General features: G+C 36.3%; 1 protein-coding gene and 1 pseudogene across 2 annotated transcripts in view; both read right to left on the minus strand.

The window, feature by feature from the left end:
• Positions 1-19,836, minus strand: part of PPP1R1C (protein phosphatase 1 regulatory inhibitor subunit 1C) — a 196,053-nt gene that overhangs the window by 114,822 nt on the left and 61,395 nt on the right. The window lies entirely within an intron of this gene.
• LOC122745866 lies at positions 7,579-8,078 on the minus strand (annotated as a pseudogene).

Genomic DNA, 19,836 nt, shown 5'->3' on the forward strand with positions numbered 1-19,836 from the left:
TCATTCTAAAGTATATATACCATATAATATATATTTCTCTCTCCTGACCTCTAGTTCCATGACAATTGCTGAAAATCTTTACTCGGATGTCCCATAGGCATCTCAAAATTAAAATGTCCAAAATGTAATTCACTATCTCTCCAAATCTCCCTCTTTACTCTCTTACTAACTTCCCTATTGGGGCAGCTAGGTGGTGCAGTGGAGAGAGCACTGGCCCTAAAGTTGAAAGGACCTGAGTTCAAATGTCACTTCAGACACTAACTAGCTGTGTGACCCTGGGCAAGTCACTTAACCCCAATCACTTTAAACATCAGGGATCTTCTCCAGTTGTCCTGATATATATCTTGCCACTGAACCCAGATGTTCTGGAGGAGAGAGTGAGGTTGATGACTTTGCAAAGCCCTCCCTCACTTAAATCTAATTTACTGCAAGTCATGACATCACCTCCCAAAGTCATGGTCCTTTTGGAGAACAAAGGACAAACAACAACGACTTCCCTATTTTGTTTGAGGGCAACTAATCATGGTTAGAATTTGTATAATGCTTTAAGGTTTTCAGAGTGCTGTACAAATACTACCTCATTTGACATCACAACATCCTTGAGAGGTAGGTGCTATTATAATTTACATTTTCCAAATGAGGAAACTGAGGCAAAACAAATTTGTTACTTGCAAAGGTCACCACCAGTAATTACCTGAGACTAGATTTGAACTCAAGTCTTCTAGACTTCAGGACTAGCACTTTATCTTCTGAACCACCCAGCTACCTTGGGATCACCTTCAGCTTCCTGATCCTTATTTCTAATCAGCTGCTAAGTCCTGTCCATTTTCTCTTAACAATATCTCTCATATACATCTCCTCTTGACTAACCTATGTTAATCTTTATACTAGTTCAGGCCCTCCTTAACTCTTTCCTGTTTTGTTATAGTAATTTCCTAGTTGACTTCCCATCTTCACTGTCTCCTCACTTCTATCCATATTCTATAAAACTGCTAAATTGGCCTTAATAAAGTATAGATTCATTTTTATAAACTCTGTAATCCACTTACACTGACCTCCTTTGTGTTTCTTGGGATAGATAGATACTCTATCTCCCAACTCTGAGCATTTTCTTTGCTGTCCTCCATGCCTGGAACACTCTCCCTCTGCATTTTTGCTTCCTTCCTTTGAGCCTTAGCTAAAGGCCTACTTTTTTTTTTTGTTTTTTGCTGGACAATGAGGGTTAAGTGACTTGCTTGGGGTCACAGAGCTAGTAAGTGTCAAGTGTCTGAGGCTGGATTTGAACTCAGGTCCTCCTGAATCGAGGGCCAGTGCTTTATCTACTGTGCCACCTAGATGCCCCCTAAAGGCCTACTTTATATAAGAAACTTTCCCCAGGGTTCCTTAATCTTAGCGCCTTCCCTCTGAGACTATTCAGAATTTATCCTGAATATATCTGGTTTGTTTACTTTAGACTGTGAACTCTTGAAGAGTAAGGACTGGCTTTTTTCTCCTTTATTTACATACTCTACATTTAGCACAGTGCCTAGCACATAGTAGGCACTTAATAAAGTGCTAGATAACTGACAAGACCATGAGTCATGACTGACTCCTCCCAAAACTTCAGGAATCCAGGGCACAATGTAAATACCACTATTTAGCATTTAAAGCATTTAAAGCCCTTCAACCTTTCATATTATCCTGCCCCTGCCCCCAAATCAGGAACTCTGTAGTGAAGTTGCTCTACTTGTTGCTCCCCATATGTGATATTTGATTTCCTTCCTCCATGCCTGGGTAGCCTGCAGTGCTCTTTTCCCTCATTTATGCTTCCTGAATTCCTAGCTCCCCTCAAGGTTCAGCTCAAGCATTCCCTCTTATACAACACTTTTCTAGACCCCCAAAGTGCTAGGGCTCCTTCAACCCCCCCCCCCGAAAAACATTATCTTTATTTACTTAGCATATATTTCATATTTACTTATCTGGGTGTATAGCATTTTGATCTGTTACAAACAAGTTCCCTGAGGGCAGGTTTTGTTTCATTGTCATCTTTTTATGTCCAGAACCCAGTATAATGTCTTGCACACAGAGAAATGTAAATGCTTGTAGAATTGAACTGAACATCTGGTTTACCAGTGTCCAGAGACCACACTAGTCTTTTGAACTCCCTGCCTGGTCTTCTCCCTTATCAACTGAATTTGTTTGATGGAGCAAAACCCAGACCTGGGTTAACAGTTTCATTTTTATAATTTATTAAGTGCCTATTATATGCCAGACACTGTGGTAAGTATTGGAGATTAAAAAAATACTTATTCTCTATAGTTCTATTATTTGGTCCTTTGTGATGTTTCAGAAGAATAATCTAATTTTTGGAGGTAGTTCATATTATTATAGGCAGCAAGTAGCACTTGGTATAAAAATTGTTCTGAAAGCATTTATTTATGAGGTCCCGATATTTCTATCCCCAGGACTCCGTTCCTTTTGTTCATTCTCTTTGAACACGGCAGGCTAGAAAGGGTGAGTTTCAATAAGCATTTCTTTCTGCATTGCTGTACTGACTGCAGACTAGTCCCTCAAGAGTTAATAAACATGCTTTGCAGGTAATGCAAAGTGAATTGTTGATGACATTGCTAAAGCTGCACAAGAAGCCAGAGGTGATTTCCCCCCCAGCAGGCCATGTATGGCTTTGTAGCCATCAGCAGACCAGGCAACATTCTAACCTTTAGCTTGGTTCAGAGCTTGATAACTGTTGATGGCATAATATGTCACACAGTGTCTAAAAAGACATAGCACATTTTATTCAATTTCTAGTTTATTTTTCTATCATCATAGCATGCTGCCCAAATAGTAGAATTTTATGACATTGTTTAGTTCTATGTTGCCAGGGAAAATCATTTCCTATTAAGGACTAGGTTGGGAGGGGGTAAGGAGGAAAGCTTACACAGCTATCAACCAGATAGGGAAGACTTTTCTTTCCCCTCAAGGCAAGGGAGAGAACCTAGATATGGAACTAAGTAGAGCTAAGAAGAGATAGCAAGTTTTCATTGTTAATCTGGATCAAGTTTACTATTCAATTAGATAGAAAGGACTGTAGAACTCACTTAGTCTAACGTCTTCATTTATACTACTTATATAAAACATGCCTGCCTACTTAAGAATTTGTACCCCAATTAGTATACACAATAACAAAGTAGCTCATATCTCCTAAAGGAATGGCTAGAGTATATAACAATAAACATTTATTAATCACCTACTTTGTATAGAGCTACAAGGGAGGTACAAAGATTATTTAAAACTATGTTCCTGCCCTCCAGGAACAAAATTCTAACAAAATAGGGGCAGCTAGGTGCTGCAGTAGATAGAGTACAAGCCCTAGAGTCAGAAGACTCATCTTTCTGAGTTCAAATCCAATCACGCTTGCTGTGTGATCCTTAACTCTGTATGACTCAGTTTCCTCATCTGTAAAATGAGCTGGAGAAAGAAATGACAAACCACTCCAGTATGTTTCCCAAATGGGATCACAAAGGGTTCGACCTGACAGAAAATGACTGAACAACCAAAGGGGCAAAAGACACCAATACTCACTGTGGAGAAAAAGTACTGGAAAACACAAATGAGGAAAAGAAGAGTAACTTCCTTTAACCCTGAGTAAAATAATTCCCCAAGTCAGTCAATAAATATTTATTAAGTGCCTACTGTGTGGGCAAAGACTTATTCTATCTAAAGTTCATATCTGCCCCCAGCTCTTAGTAAAGTGCTCTCTACTTAATAGGCATTTAAAAAATATTTCTTGAACTTGCTGTTGACCTACTAGCTGCTCCTGATACATTCTAGTCTATTTCTCTATCTCCCTCTCAAGTGAATTCATTTTTCTGTAATTCTCTGTTCTCTCCACTCCTCTCTTCTCCTCTCCTCTTCCCTCCCCTCCTCTCTTTCTCTTTCTCTTCCTCCCTCCCTCCCTTCTAGTATCCCTATTTTCTTTCAGAGCAGCAGTCAAGTGTGACCTCCTACATGAAACCTATCTTTATTGTGCCTGATTAGTAGTTTCTGCCTTATGAAACTACTATGATTTACTTCATATGTATTTTGTATTTACTTATATAGAGACAGGTTTTAACCCCCGGTTGGAATGTAATCTCTTTGAGGGCAGAAATTGTTTCAGTTTTGGCTCTATATACAAGCATCTAAGTCAGTGTCCTGTACAAAGTAGAAATTTAATAAAGGTTTATTGAGTTGAATTGACCCCTTTTGTAATGGCAACAGATAAGGTCAAAGCCTCTAGAGGACTATGCTTGACAGGCTCTTGCAGTCTCCTCATGTAGAAGTCCTATACCAGTTGAAGAAATTCAGTAGGAATCATTCATAAGCATCTATTTCTCTATTTGAAAACCTCTATGAAGTCATTTCTGTTATTTCTTGGCCAATTTTTTTGTGGTAAACAGATTCAGGAGCAAAATCCTTTCCAGACCCTTCTGTTGCATAACTTTCTATTGTGGTGGTCAAGCTTTTTGGCAGAATGAAAATAAACTATATAACACAGAAGTGTCTTGTGTATCTCAGACCAAAGATAGTAGCCTATCCATTGGTGTGTCTGTAAAACTGTGTGGAAATAAACTACAGAGGGAAAGAAGAAAGTTGACTGCCATTTGTCTTTTATTTTGCATAGAAACTCAGAATTCTTTGGGGAGATTTTCTTTCTAGTGTAGAAAGTCAGTGATTAGAGTAAGAAATTTCTGTCATAAATTTCTTAGATATTAGAATCAGGAAATTATTTTTTTTAAATAGAGCCATGTAAATGTTCCTAGGAAATTACAAGGTTGGGGTAAAGTCTCTTTTATTCAAATAACAAACTCTGTCATTCCACAGAAAAGGGTTTTATTACATGCCTTGTTAGTGAAACCCTGCCAGGCTTTGCTGTTGCCCTGTGACTCTGGGTTTGAGACAAAGCCAATGGCCAATGGTTTTAGTTGTGTTTTACTTTGGGTTTTTAGACTCAGTCAAAACCCAAGACAAAAAAAGAAAGTGGTAGATTAATATAACTAAAGAAAGAGGAGAAAACATTTCACTTGATTGTCAAAGACTTAAATAACTCTACATAAATGTGTATACACATATACACATATATATGTCAGATATATACATATCTATCTATCTCTCTGTCTCTCTCTCTATATATATATATGATATATTATATATTTCAGGGCTGATTATCCACTTTGGTGTCCATCTGATTCACCCAACTCTCACCTGTGGCTCCAAGAAGCTATAGAATACACGGCTGCCACACCCTGGTAGTGGCAGATGGGCTAAAACAGGTTGACGGTAAGCCATTGGTGAGGCAGAGGGATGTCTGTGAAGACTTCCTCCAGTGGAGTGAACAAATGCCAACAATTTGTTCTAATGGTCATGAAGGTTGCTGCATACTGGGCCATCAACAGTTGTTTTGACTTTTGTCCTCCCTCTGGACTTTGATGATTCAGGAAGAGAGAATGAGGTTGATGACTTTATGCAACTCTGTCTCACTTAAATCTAATTCACACACAAATCAAGACATAACTTGTGATGTCACTAGTCCTCTTTAAAAACAAAGGATAAACAACAACAACAAATGTGTGTAAACACAAACATATATACATATATATGTACACAAATACATGCAAATATTTACACATATAAACACACATATAATAAATTTATATATGTGTGTCTGTGTATATATATATATGTATATATATAGGCTTCCACTTTCAACTAATAAAGTTGAATAACATTATTCTCCTTACTTAACTGTAAAAACATTTGCTTAAAGGACAACCAATGCCAAGTTTGAGACATCCTACACGAAAATATTTAAAGAAGTGACATTAAGTTATCAAGACAGATGATCTTTGCCCATTGAATAGAAATTCACAACCAGCAATTATTTGTGACTCTGGGACAATATCAGGTACAATATTTTTGCATCCTTTTCCAAAGGTTGCAAAAGAAAAGCAGAAGGAAGGCATTACCTGGAGCTTGAAAATTAGCATAACCTTTGTATTTTAAAAGTTTTAAAATGATGTTTTAGTTGTTCTTCATTTTTCTTAATTTCTTGTGTATCATTTATTTTATTCCTTTCTTTTCTTTCTCTCTACCATCCCAAAAGCAACTCTAATTTGTTTGGGCATAAGTGAAATTGACATGTTCTTACTCAAATTTGATTTTTTTTAATGTTAATGATTTTTCTGCGGAATTTGTCCCTTTTTCCTCTATGAGAATAAATAGTTCCTTTTAAAGGATGTGTTTTCTCTTGTGGGTGACATCTAAGTTGTAAATAATTCTAATTATTCCAGTACAAGGAGCTCAAGCGGCATTCTTTGTTGACCTGAATTTATTCCAGAATTTACAGAGTAGCTTTTTTAAAGAAAAGTTTTCTAAAGCAACAACCCACATTTTCTAATTCATCAGGTAGTTGCCTATCACCTGAGTGGTGGGAAAACTATTTCTCAGGAAAATAAACTGGGGCTATTCATTTTCCAGGTAGAATTTGATCAATGTAACCTCTAAAATTCCTTCCTATTCTAAGTTTTTCAAAGAGAAAAAATGATTTGGATAATGTTGTAAGAAGACAGGTCAAAAGTCTTTAGCTGTATACAACATCTACAATATTACTGAGTGAAACTCTAGGGTAATCTGCATGGATCTGGTGCTATTTGGCTGTTGAAAGAATTTTAGGGATGTGATTGGAAAGAGCTGCTCTTTGTGTTTTTGATGTAAATATCTAGAAGTATAAATTTTCTCCTAAGTGCTGCTTTGGCTACATCCCACAAATTTTGGAATGTTGTCTCATTTTCATTATTCTTTTTAATGAAATAATTGATTATTTTATGATTTATGATTTGACCCACTCATTCTTTAAGATTACATTATTTAGTTTCCAATTAACATTTTTTTTGGTGGGGGGGTGCACATTTAATTGACATCATTTTGATAATATCAGCCAGATTTACACAACAGCCAGGTTCCTTCCTCATCACAGATTTCACCCTTGGGTTGGGCCTCATTTGGGTTTCTTAGATGTTACAAACTCACAACCTCTATCTCACAAAGTACAGGGTCCCAGGAGGGGAAAGCAATGCTGGATTTTACACTATTTTCTTTCAGGGCTTGGGGGTGGGGGGAAAGGAAGAGGTTGAATAGGGAGTTCCAGGGCATTGTTCCGGGGATAGGGAGTGCAATTAAAATTAAAGCAAAAAAATAATACCTACAAAGGGGAAGGGAGGGGTGAAGGAGTGTGCACCACTCACTAACTTTCTGTTTTAAACCTGAAGAGCAACTGAAGATTTGGGCTAGATTTGGTCAAGAAAAGATAGATAGAAGGTAGATTGAAGCAGTGATTTTTAAAACAAAGAAATCAGAATTAGAACATCTTAAATTTTTAATCCTTTCTTTACAGGTCTTTTAGAACACTTTTGATTAAGAAAACAGTAGGAAGTTAGTAACTGCCACAAGTTAATGCCAGGAGGTGGCCCCTGTCAATTTCCCATAGTCCTTGTTGCAGGGTGTTGGAAATGCACTGCTCCAGGTCTCCACTCACCCTGCTTGGAATCAATCAGGGAAGATTTAGTCCACGGGTCTCTTTTTCCCATATTTCTTTGCAAACTCTTCAGCATTCTTACAGAATTTTTGATGGTCCTTAGAGTACTTTTCAGCTAGATCATCCCACAATGGGTGCTCAGGCTGGGGGTCATTCACCAGTGCTATGAGGGACTGGATGACTTGGTCAGTTTTGACTTGGTCAGTTTTGCTGGCTTCCAGTTTTCAGCACTAATGACTGGCATACAGACCTGACAATTTTCATCTATGTTCGGGTGGTAAATATTTGTTTTAAATGTGATCTTAGGTGGTTTGAATGGATACTCTGCTGGGAAATTAATTTTGATTCTGAAGACTCCCTTGTCATACTGAGGATTGTCAGGAATGATGAGCCCTTGCCAAGTCAATAAATTAGCTTCATCAACCTGGATGTTACAGAAGTATTTCATCCCACACTTGCGGATTTCTTCCAGCTCCTTCATCAGCCTCCTGCTGGCTGCCATCTTGGGTCTGGCACTTCCAATTAAATTTAAATTCATGCTTCCATGGTCCTTTATTGAAGGTAATTTTTATTGTATTATGATCTGAAAAGGATGCATTTAATATTTGTTTTCCTGTAATTAGTTGTGAAGGTGCCATATATTGCTGAGAAAAGGGTATATTTCTTTCTATTCCCATTCAGTTTTCTTCAGAGGTCTATCATCTCTCTATTTTTTCCTTTCTTTCTTTCTTCCTTTTTTTGGTGAGGCAATTGGGGTTAAGTGACTTGCCCAGGGTCACACAGCTGCTAAGTGTCAAGTGTCTGAGGCTGGATTTGAACTCAGGTCCTCCTGACTCCAGAGTCAGTACTTTATCCACTGCACCACCTAGTTGCCCCAGAGGTCTATCAAATCTCACTTTTCTAATATCCTGCTCATCTCCTTGACTTTTTTATTATTTATTTTATGGTTAGATTTATCTAACTTAGAGAGACGAGTTGAGGTACCCCATGAGTATAGTTTTATTGTCTATTTCTTTCTATTATTTATTTAACTTTTCCTTTAAGAATTTGGATGCTATGTCATTAGGCGCATGAAATTTTAGTATTAATGTTATTTCACTGTTTATGGTTCCTTTTAGTAAGATGTAATATCCCTGCTTATACCTTTTAATTAGGTCAATTTTTCCTTTTGCTTTGTCTGAGATCATAATTGTTACCCCTGCCTTTTTTTTTACTTCAGTTGGAGCATAATAGATTCTGCTCCAAGCCTTTATTTTAACTCTGTGTGTCTCTCTGTTTCAAGTGTGTTTCTTATAATCAATATATTGTTGGATTCTGGTTTCTAATTCATTCAGCTATTTGCTTCCATTTTATGGGTGACTTCATCCCATTCATATTCAAAGTTATAATTACTAACTATGAATTACCTTCCATCCAATTTTCTTCTATTCATCCTTCACTATTTTTATCCTGTCCCTTCTCTTAAGTCTGTTTTGCTTCTGGCCACTGCCTTTTTTATCATCCCCCCTTTCTCTTGTTCCCTTCCCTTTCTACTTCCCTGTTGGGTAATATAGATTTCTATTAACAATTGAGTGTGTCTGTATATACACACACATATATGTATGTATGTATGTATGTATGTATGTATACAGACACATGCATACACACATATACATACATATACATATCTTTCCCTCTTTGATCCAATTTAAATTTGAGTGAGGTTAAAGCATCACACCATATTTCCCTCCACTGTAAATGGTCTTCTTTGTGTGCCCATTTTATGTGAAATAATTTCCCCCATTTTTCTCTCCCTCCCTTCTTTCTTGTCTATCCATTTTTACATCATTGCAATGTAATCAACTCACTCCCACAACCTCTTTCTACGTAGAATCCTTCTAACTGTCCTATTATGATAAAGTTCTCAGAAAGTATATGTATCATATTCCCATATAGAAAGGTACACAGTTTAAACTTATTAAGTCCCTTATGATTTCTCTTTCATGTTTGCCTTTGTATGCTTCTCTTGAATCTTGTATTTGAAAGTCTTGTTTTCTTTTGAGTTCTGGACTTTTCATTAGGAATGCTTGAAAGTTCTCTACTTCATTAAATACCATTTTTTCCTTAAAGGATTTTACTCAGTTTTGCTGGATAGATTATTCTTGGTTGTAATACTAACTGTGCCTTCTAGAATATCATATTCCCAGCCCCCTGCCCCTTCAATGTTGAAGTTGCTAAATCTTTTGTTTTTCTGCCTGTGGCTCCACTATATCTGAATGGTTTCTTTCTGGCTGTTTGTTATATTTTCTCCTTGACCTGAGAGCTCTGAGATTTGGCTTTCCTGAGAGTTTTCATTTTGGGATCTCTTTCAGGTGGTGATTGGTGGGTTCTTTCCATTTCTATTTTACTCTCTGCTTCCAGAAAACCAGGGCAGTTTTCCTTGATAATTTCTTAAAATATGATATGTTAAAATATGATTTATTTGATCATAGATTTCAGATAATCCAATAATTCTTAAATTATCTCTTCTCAATCTATTTTCAGGTAAGTTGTTTTTCCAATAAGATACTTGAAATTTTCTTCTATTTGTCATTCTTTTCATTTTGTTTGTTTTTGATGTCTCATGGAGTCATTAAGTTCTATTTGTCCAACTTTAATTTTTTAGGAATTATTTTTCCAATGAGCTTCTGTACCTCTTTTTCCATTTGAGCACTTCTGTTTTTTAAGGAATTATTTTCATCAGTAAAGTTTAATACCTCTTTTTCAATTTGGCTAATTTTTTTTTTCACGGGACAATGGGGGTTAAGTGACTTGCCCAGGGTCACACAGCTAGTCAAGTGTCTGAGGCTGGATTTGATCTCAGGAACTCCTGAATCCAGGGCCGGTGCTTTATCCACTGCACCACCTAGCCGCCCCCTTAATTTTGTTTTTTAAAGTGTTATTTTCTTGAGTATTTTTGTATCTCTTTCACCAAGCTGTTAATTGCATTTTCATAATTTTCTTCTTTTGTTTTTATTTCTTTACTTACTTTTTCCTCTATAGGTCTTGTTTGATTTGGAAACTATATTTTTTTTAGCTCTTCCAGGAAGTGTTGTTGAGTTTGTACTGAATTTACATTATTCTTTGAGACTTTGCTTGTGGCTATTTTGACTTCATTGTCTGCTTTTGAGTTTGGTCTTCCCTGTTGCCATAGTGGATTTTTATGTTCAGGTTCTTTTTTTGTTCTTTGCTCATTTTCCCACTCTATTTCTTGATTTGGACATTTAGTTTAATGTTGGGCTCCATTCTCAGTGTGGGAATGGAAGAGGATCTGTCTCAAGCTTCAGGCTTTTTTTTCCCACACTGCTCTTTTCAGAGATAGTTCTGGAATTTTAGAAGTTTTCAGTGGTTTCTAAGTGGTATGATCTAAGGTCACTGCTCTCCTGGTCTGCACTCTGGTCTCTACTCAGGAAGGTTCCCTGATTCTTTAAGATTACAATCAGTACTGCTCCTTGGTGTCTCTCCTCACTTGGGACCGGAAGTGATATTGCCTCTCAGGATCCCCTGATCTCTTGAGGCTATAAGTGATACTTCCCCTCAGGGTTTCCACTCCCTCTTGACCAAAAGTACTCCTCTCTGCCCTTGAATTATGACCGAAGAGTGGGTACAGGCAATGGAATTGCCAAATAGCATCTGTTCCTACGTGTAGTGTTAACACAAGGGTACTCTGTTAACTCTTTCTGGCCATTTATCATGTTCCTTTACTATTTCTGGCTTGAGAAACCCACTGCTTCTTTTACTACCACTAAGTCCAACCACTGACATTGTATCCACCTAGGCTCTGGACCAGTCTCTTCCCCCATGTCACAGATATCTCCTTCTGACCTCCTATGTTGCCTTATATTGGAAGAACCTCTCACTCTGACCTTTTGGCTCTGCCACTAAAGAATTCAATTTGAGGTATTTTTTAAAAGATGTTTGGAAGAGAATGTTGGAAGAATTCAGTTGAGTATTTCTATATGTTACCATCTTGGCTCTGTTCCCAGAAGTTTGCACCTTTCTTTTTGTCACTAGAATATCTGGGTCAGAGGGTGTGATCACTTCAGTTATTCTTTTCATAAAATTACAAATGCTTTCCAGAATATCTGGACCAATTCACAGTTCCATCAATAATGCATTAGTGTACCCATATTTTCACAACTCCTCCAATACTGACTATTCCCAGATGATAGTAATTTTCAAATTTTTAAGGGTTCTCATGTGATTAAAAAGGATTAGGCATGAGCTCATTGGTCTTAGAAGACAAAATGAAGTTTAGTAGAAAGAATCCTGCACTTGACTCAGGAGGAACTCCAGTTCAAACTCCATCTCACACACTTACTTTTCTGTGATCATTGACAATTCATTTCACTTCAATGTGCCTTAGTTTCTTTGTATGTAAAGTTAAGATAATACCTACAATAACTACTTCATAGGATTTTTGTGAGAGTCACTTCTGGTGTTTATAAATCACTTTTCAAACCTCAAAACATTAGATAAAGAGAAGTTATTAGCAATATATTCAGGTATGCATATTTTGACTCTATATAAGCACTTGTCAGGGTACTGAAAAAAATGGAATTGGATATTTTAGGGAGTAGTGAGTTTCCTGTCACTGGAAGTCTTTAGGTAGAGGCTTGGTGTCCTCAGTGAACTATATAGCCTACAAGCTCTGAAACTCCATGATTTTATAATTTGGCTTCTTTGTAGTAATTAACAATATAAACTGATTCAAAAAAAACTTAGAAAAGGAGTATATTTATTTCACAAATAGCAGATCAAGAGAGATATAGAAACTCATATGCTTTCTGACAGGAACTCTGTGAGAAGATCCCAGGATGAAAGAAAGAGTGTGGCTATAAAAAAGGGAAAAATTAGGGAGGAACAAGAAGCCAAACCTTGATTAACCTCAATGAGTCTCCATTTTCTTGCCTATAACATGTAGATAATAATACCAGCAGTACTTACCTCATAAAGTTTTTTTTGAGGCAAAAAATAAGATATTTATAAAGTACTCTATAACCCTAAAACACTATGTAAATAGAAATTATTGCTTTTATTACTGATAAATTACAGATATACAAATTTTGACTCAACATAAGGAAAAAATTATTGAGTGGTACAAGAGGGGGCAGTTAGATGGTGCAGTGGATAGAGCACTGGCCCTGGAGTCAGGAGTACCTGAATTCAAATCCGGCCTCAGACACTTAACACTTACTAGCTGTGTGACCCTGGGAAAGTCACTTAACTCCAATTGCCTCACTTAAAAAAAAAAAGAGTGGTATAAGAAAGTGGAATGGGCTGTTTCAAATATAAGTAGCTGATACTTTCCCCATTCCCCGACCAAGAACCACAGTCAAGAATATAAGTGATGTAGACATAGTCCAAAGCGCAGTAGCCATTTCACAAATATTGGACTGTTGTACTTTGATCTAACTGCCAAATTGCATGATGTACAGTTTATGCTAGACTTTTACTTTGTCCCATTTGGCCAGCTGCATTGAATAAATTATTTGGATCATTATGTATTCTTCACTTTTTTTACAACTATTGTGGATTTCATAGTCTTATTATTTGAATTGCACTGTTGTGAGTAAATCATTGTGATAACAGAAACATCTTCTTTTAAGTTCTTGAATTGAGTGTGAGTCCCTCCATCTACTACTTGGAAAAGGGATGGGTATACATGAAAGCCACAAGGTGTCACTCTCCACAGTAAATATACTTGATGGCTGTGGAAAGGTGATAATTGTTTTATAGCTAGCTCTAACTCATTCCATCCTAGCATCTGAAGTAAAAATATTTTTCTTATAGCTACCAGAAAGAAAAAGCCAACTGAACCATGGGATCAAAGCCTTTTCAATTGTGTTTAATATTTTCTCATCTGAGCTACTTCTTACTTTAACTTTAAACAGACATAGAGATAGTCTTTGTGACTAATATTTTAAAACAAACACATCACAGTCTAACCAGTGGTTCTTATGCAAGAATACCAAAAAGATAAAGGCAAATCCAATGTTAAATATCAGAGTAATTGGGTTCTTTTCCAAGCTCTTGATAGCTTCAGCATCTTAACCTTTATGTGTTTCCCAATTGTCCTGTCTATAGATAAAACCTGTCAATACTTAGGTATGTCACAGAGTGTTCTAAAAGGTCCTTGCTATTTATAGTGCTTTATAAAAGTACCATTTAAGGACAAAGAATTATTATTAGAAATAAGCTCAATAGTTTATATCTACTTCAGTTGATAAAAGCAACTCACTCTCCTCACACAGCTATGGCATTAGTTCAAGACCTTCATCACCTCTTGTCTACATTATTGGAATGGTCTCCTAATTGGCCTCCCTATCTGAAGTCTCTCCCTACTTCAGTCCATTCTCTACACTGATACCACGGTGACTTTCCTTAAACATGAATCTGACCTTGCAACTCCCTTCAAATAACTCCAGAAATTCTCTATCAAATACAAACTCCTGCCCAGTTTTAAATTCCTTAACATCCTTGTCCCAACCTAGCTTTCTAACCTCATTGCACATTACTTCCCTTCTCCTACTCTAGCCAAATGGCACTCCATCTCCTGTCTCTATGCCTTCTCACCAAGCAGAAGACACTCCCTCCTCTCCCCTCTGCCTCACAGAATCCCTCTCTTCTTTCAAGATTCACCTTAAGCACAAGCTTCTACATGGAATATTTTCTGATTCCCCTCAACCGCCAGTTCCCTAATTTTGTTGTTTTTAATTTTATTTATCCTCTTTACATTAGTTCTGTATACATTTGCAAAAATGTACTTGTCTCCCCTGTTATGTAAATTCTTTAAGAGCAGAGATTGTTTCATTCATTATTTTTGCATCTTCAGTGTCTATTAGCACAAAGTCTGGCATATAGTAGTCACTTAATACATAATTGTTGATTGATTATTTCTAATCCAAGACAAAGATTTAGCACTGCAGTTAATCTGATTTTGGATCCATGTAAATGTTTCTTTTTGCTTGTATTACTGTAGTCATTGCTTATTTTATTTTTGTCACTGTGATAGAGTATCAGCTGTTTGCTTGAATATAAGTTCCCTGAGGTAGGCAGCTCTGTAGCACAGTAGATAAAGTGCTGGGCCCGGAGTCAGAAAGACTCATTCTCCTGAGTTCAAATCCAGTGTTAGATACTTACTTGCTGTGTGTCCTTTGGCAAGTCACTTAACCCTATTTGCCTCAGTTTCCTCATCTGTAAAATGAGCAGGAGAAGGAAATAGCAAACCATTCCAGTATCTTTGCCAAGAAAACCCTAAATGGGGTCATGAAGATTCAGACACAATTGAAAAGTGATTGAACAACAACAACAAAGCTCCCTGAGAACAGGGGTTGTTTCATTTTTGTTTTTGTATCCCCAGGCAGTGCTTGGTACGTTATAGATGATTAATAAATGCTTCCTGATAAATTGTGTATATTTTTCTACTGACTCTACTTACTTCACTCCACCAGTTAGGACATATCTTTTCTTGTTTCTCAGAATTCTTCATCTTCATTTGTTATGATCTAATAGTATTCCATTATGTCATATACCACATTTTTTTCAGTCATCCTCTGATCAATGAATACCTGTTTTGTTTTACTTTTTTGCTACCAAAAAAGTGTTCATATGAATATTTTTGCATATTGATTATTTCTGTCTTCAACTTCCTTGAGGCATATCATAGATGTATCATTATCATTAATAGGTTAGTGGTATTTGTCAAAATTCTAAGTTGTTTTCCAAAATATCTCCACCAACAACAAATGACACACATTTCTAAAAGGAGTAGGTCCAGATACATTTCCATGAAGAATATTTAAATAACACTTTGTAAGTTCTTGTATTATGTTTCTATGTACTGTTTTTTTTTAAATCCCCATTGTGCTATTTTATTTCAACTTGTAAGAGGTTTTTTTCCCCCTTAAAATAAGACTATAATACTAGGATTTATTGAACATGGCTTCTTTTGTGAAATACTTTTGGTGGAATAGGCCTGAGGAATAGGGAGGTCACATCATAATATTTCTTGAAAATTGATTCTTGTAAAAGAAAACATGGTAGTTTGAATAAATATTTCAGAAAAATAGGTAGCAGTTCCCTTCACAAACATGGCTTTGAACATGAAGTGATTGACCATGTATATTTTCTATTTGGCCAAAGATAAACCTTTGAAAACAGACTTGAAATGTACCATACATTTGAAAGTGCTGATTTACACATTGCTTTCCTTTTCTATTAGCTGTATATTATTATCCTGGAGTGAATAGGAACTGAACAGAGATGATTACTAGCAAAAAGAGAATGGCCCCAGAATATTCTTAAGTTTTGTTCTATTTTTCTAATGGATGGTTGCTTCAATATTTTTTTAACTTGGAAAAATAGTGGCTAGTTTTTATATATGTTCTTGAATTTGCCTTTCTTGAACATGAACTGATTTTAACCATTTCATGCCAAATGGTGTTTAGAGGTTAAATGATATTTGATTAAGACCAAACTATTCCCATTTATGCACTGAATTTTCACAAAACTCATAGAAATAAAGGAGCACAATTTCTTATTCAAATGCTATTCTCTCTCTCTCTCTCTCTCTCTCTCTCTCTCTCTCTCTCTCTCTCTCTCGGGGCAATGAGGGTTAAGTGACTTGTCCAGGGTCACACAGGTAGTAAGTGTCAAGTGTCAGAGGCTGGATTTGAACTTAGGTCCTCCTGAATCCAGGGCAGGCACTTTATCCACTATGTCACCTAGTTGCCCTATACTCTCTTTTCAGTCAGTAACAACATTAATTAAACAAAGCTTCTCATATGTGAATTGTACTGTATTCATTATTGTGGGCATTTAGATGCTAGAGCTGAGAATGAGTTGGAAAAGAGAAGGCTGTCAGAGGTCTTGACTTCAAAGACAAGACAACATAATTGAGGGAATAGTATAAGCACATATGCAAAAATTGAAGAACATTATTTTTTATTATAAAAGTATTTTATTTTCCAGTTACATGTATAGATCGTTTTTAACTTTTGTTTTTTTAGATTTCTAATTTCAAATTTTTCTCCTTCCCTCCCCTCCCTCCCCCCTTCCTCAAGACAGCAGGTAATCTGATACAGGTTATATATGTACAATAACATTAAACATAAGAGAAGAATCATAGCAAAAAGGAAAAACCTCAAAAAAGAAAAACAACAGCATCAAAAACAGAAGAAATAGTATGGTTCAATCTGCATCCATATTCCATAGTTCTTTTTTTCTGGTTCTGGAGAGCCTTTTCCATCATGACTCCCTTGGAACTTTCTTGTACCATTGTATTGCTGAGAAGAATCAAGTCTATCACAGCTGATCAACACATAATACTGATGATACTGTGTACAATGTTCTTCTGGTTCTGCTCATCTCACTCATCATCAGAAGAACATTATTTTTAAACAAAGTTTATCCATCAAGTTCAACTTGATAGCATAACTGAAATTTTCAAAGTTTGAAGACTTGTAAAAGAGTGAAAAGCATCAAATATAACAATCTTGGAGGGCTTCCTAGAGGTTCTAATTTTCCATCTGAGTTTTGAAGGAAGTGAAATTCATGAACTGAAAGGGAAAGTGGGGAGAAGAAGATACATACTAACCTACACACACATACCTACACACACGAAGATTTGTTGTCATTGCCATTTTTGGTTTGGGGCATGATCTTATTGATATGGGAAACTTAATGTGGAAACTCCCTCTGCTGATGCAGATCAGCAAATATAACCAATCATCTCTAAGTTAAAGTCATATATACACAAATAGATGAGTCACAGTTTAGCAAATCCAATGACCATAGCCCAATACTTAATCATATATGAGTTCACACATGTGTACCTTTTACTATATACATGTCCATTGTTTGATTTTCATTCTTGATTTCTCCCTTTCTCTCTTATCATGCTTGTTTTCCTTATACAATTTATTCCCCTGTAAATTGCCTTAACTTGGGTATGATCTTTATTTTAAAATGGTATAGTTAGACAAATTTCATAAAAGAGGAGTTTTACAGAAATACTTTGTCCACTATTGGTGCACATTACTGAGATTTTTTTAAATTATGGAGATGGCAGCAGTTTTTCAGCATTGTTGGTATTCAGTCATTCATTCATTCATGTCCAACTCTTCTTCATGACCCCATGTATCATACCGTATCCTCCAATATCTCTCAAAGTCTGTCCAAGTTCATGTTTGTTGTTTCCGTGATACTATCCATCTCGTTTTCTGCCACCCCCTTTTCCTTTTGCCTTCAATCTTTCCCAGCATTAGGACATTTTCCAATGAGTCCTGTCTTAGCCAAGGTATTTAAGCTTGAATATTTGACCTTCTAGTGCATAGCCTAAATTAAGTATTAACTGATTCAACCTCCTTGTCCAAAGGATTCTCAAAAGTCTTCTTTAGCATGACAATTTGAAAGCATTACTTCTGCAGCATTCAGCTTTTTTATCGTCCAACTCTTACAACCATACATTGCTACTGGAAAAACAATAGCTTCGACTATGTGGACCTTTGTCAACTAAATGTTATCTCTGCTTTTTAGCATGCTGTTCAGATTTGCCATAGTTTTCCCTCTGAGGAGTGTCTTTTAATTTCATGGCTGCAGTCGCCATCTTTAGTAATTTTTTAGCCCAAGAATATAAAATCTGACATTGCTTCCATTTCTTCTCCCTCTATTTGCCATAAAGTGATGGGATTAGTTGCCAAGATCTTTTTTTTTTTTAATATTTTTAATGTTAAGCTTCAAGCCAGCTTTTACACTTTCCTCTTTTACTCTCATCAAGTGGCTTCTTAATTCCTCTTAACTCTCTGCCATCAAAACTATATTGGCAACCTTAAGTTGGCAACCTGGACTCATCCAGCCTGGCATTTCACATGATTTACTCTGCATAAGTTAAATAAATAAGGTGACAATATACAGCTTTGTCATACTCCTTTCCCAATCTTAAACCAATCAGTTGTTCGATGTTCAGTTTTTTTTTTGTTTGTTTTTTTCTTTTTCTTTCGTGGGGCAACGAGGGTTAAGTGACTTGTCAAGTATCTGAGGCTGGATTTAAACTTAGGCCCTCCTGAATCCAGAGCTGGTGCTTTATTCACTGTGCCACCTAGCTGTGCCACCCCCCTACCATGTTCAGTTTTAACTGTTGATTCTTTACCTGCATACATGTTCCTCAGGAGACAGAAATCTTATCTGATACTCCCATTGCTTAGAGGACTTGTCACATTTTATTATGATCCACACAGCCAAAGGCTTTATTGTAGTCAATGAAACAGAAGTAGATTTTTTTTTCTGGAACTCCCTTACTTTCTCCATTATCCCGAAAATGTTGGCAACATGGTCTCTAGTTCCTCTGCCTTATTTGAAAACCAGGCTGCTCTTCTGGTAATTCTAAATTTACATATTGCTGAAACCCAGCTTGAAGAATCTTAAGCAGAATCTTGCTTGCATGTGAAATGAGTGCAATTATTTAGTACTTTGAATGGTTTTTTTGGCATTTTCCTTCTTTAGGATTGGGACACTGATCTTTTCCAATCCAGTGACCACTTTGTTTTTCAAATTTGCTGGCATATTGGGGATAGCACTTAACAGTATCATCTTTAGATTTTAAATAGCCCAGTTGGAATTCTGTCACTTCCACTGGCCTTATTGTTAGCAATGCTTCCTAAGGCCCACCTGACTTTATTCTCCACTATGTCTGGCTCTAGATGGGTACCCATATCTTTGTGATTATTCGTATTGGTAAGATCTCTGTTATATAGTTCTTTTTGTATATTCTTGCCACCTCTTCTTAATAATCTCTTCTGCATATGTTATGTCCCTACTATATTTGTCATTTGATGCCCACTTTTTCATGAAACTTTTTTTGATATTTCTAATCTTCTTGAAGAGAACTCTTGTCTTTACCGTTCCATTGTTTTCTTCTTTTTTCTTGCATTGCTTATTTATGAAAACCTTCTTATCTCTCCTTGCTATTCTCTGGAATTCTTCATTCTTTCATTTTTACTTTCCTTCTTTTCTCAACACTTGTAAAACCACGTGAGATAGCCATTTTGCTTTCTTGCTCTTCTTTTTCTTTGGAATATTTTTGTTGCTATTTCCTGTACAATATCGTGAACCTCTGTTCATACATCTTCAGGCACACTATGTACTAGATCTAATCCCTTAAATCTATTTATCACCTTTAATTCATATTCATAAGGAATGTTATTTAGGTCATACCTATATGGACTGATGATTTTCCCTACTTCAACTTAACTCTGAATTTTACA

The sequence above is a fragment of the Dromiciops gliroides genome, chromosome 3, assembly GCF_019393635.1.
Source record: "Dromiciops gliroides isolate mDroGli1 chromosome 3, mDroGli1.pri, whole genome shotgun sequence".
NCBI lineage: Eukaryota > Metazoa > Chordata > Mammalia > Microbiotheria > Microbiotheriidae > Dromiciops > Dromiciops gliroides.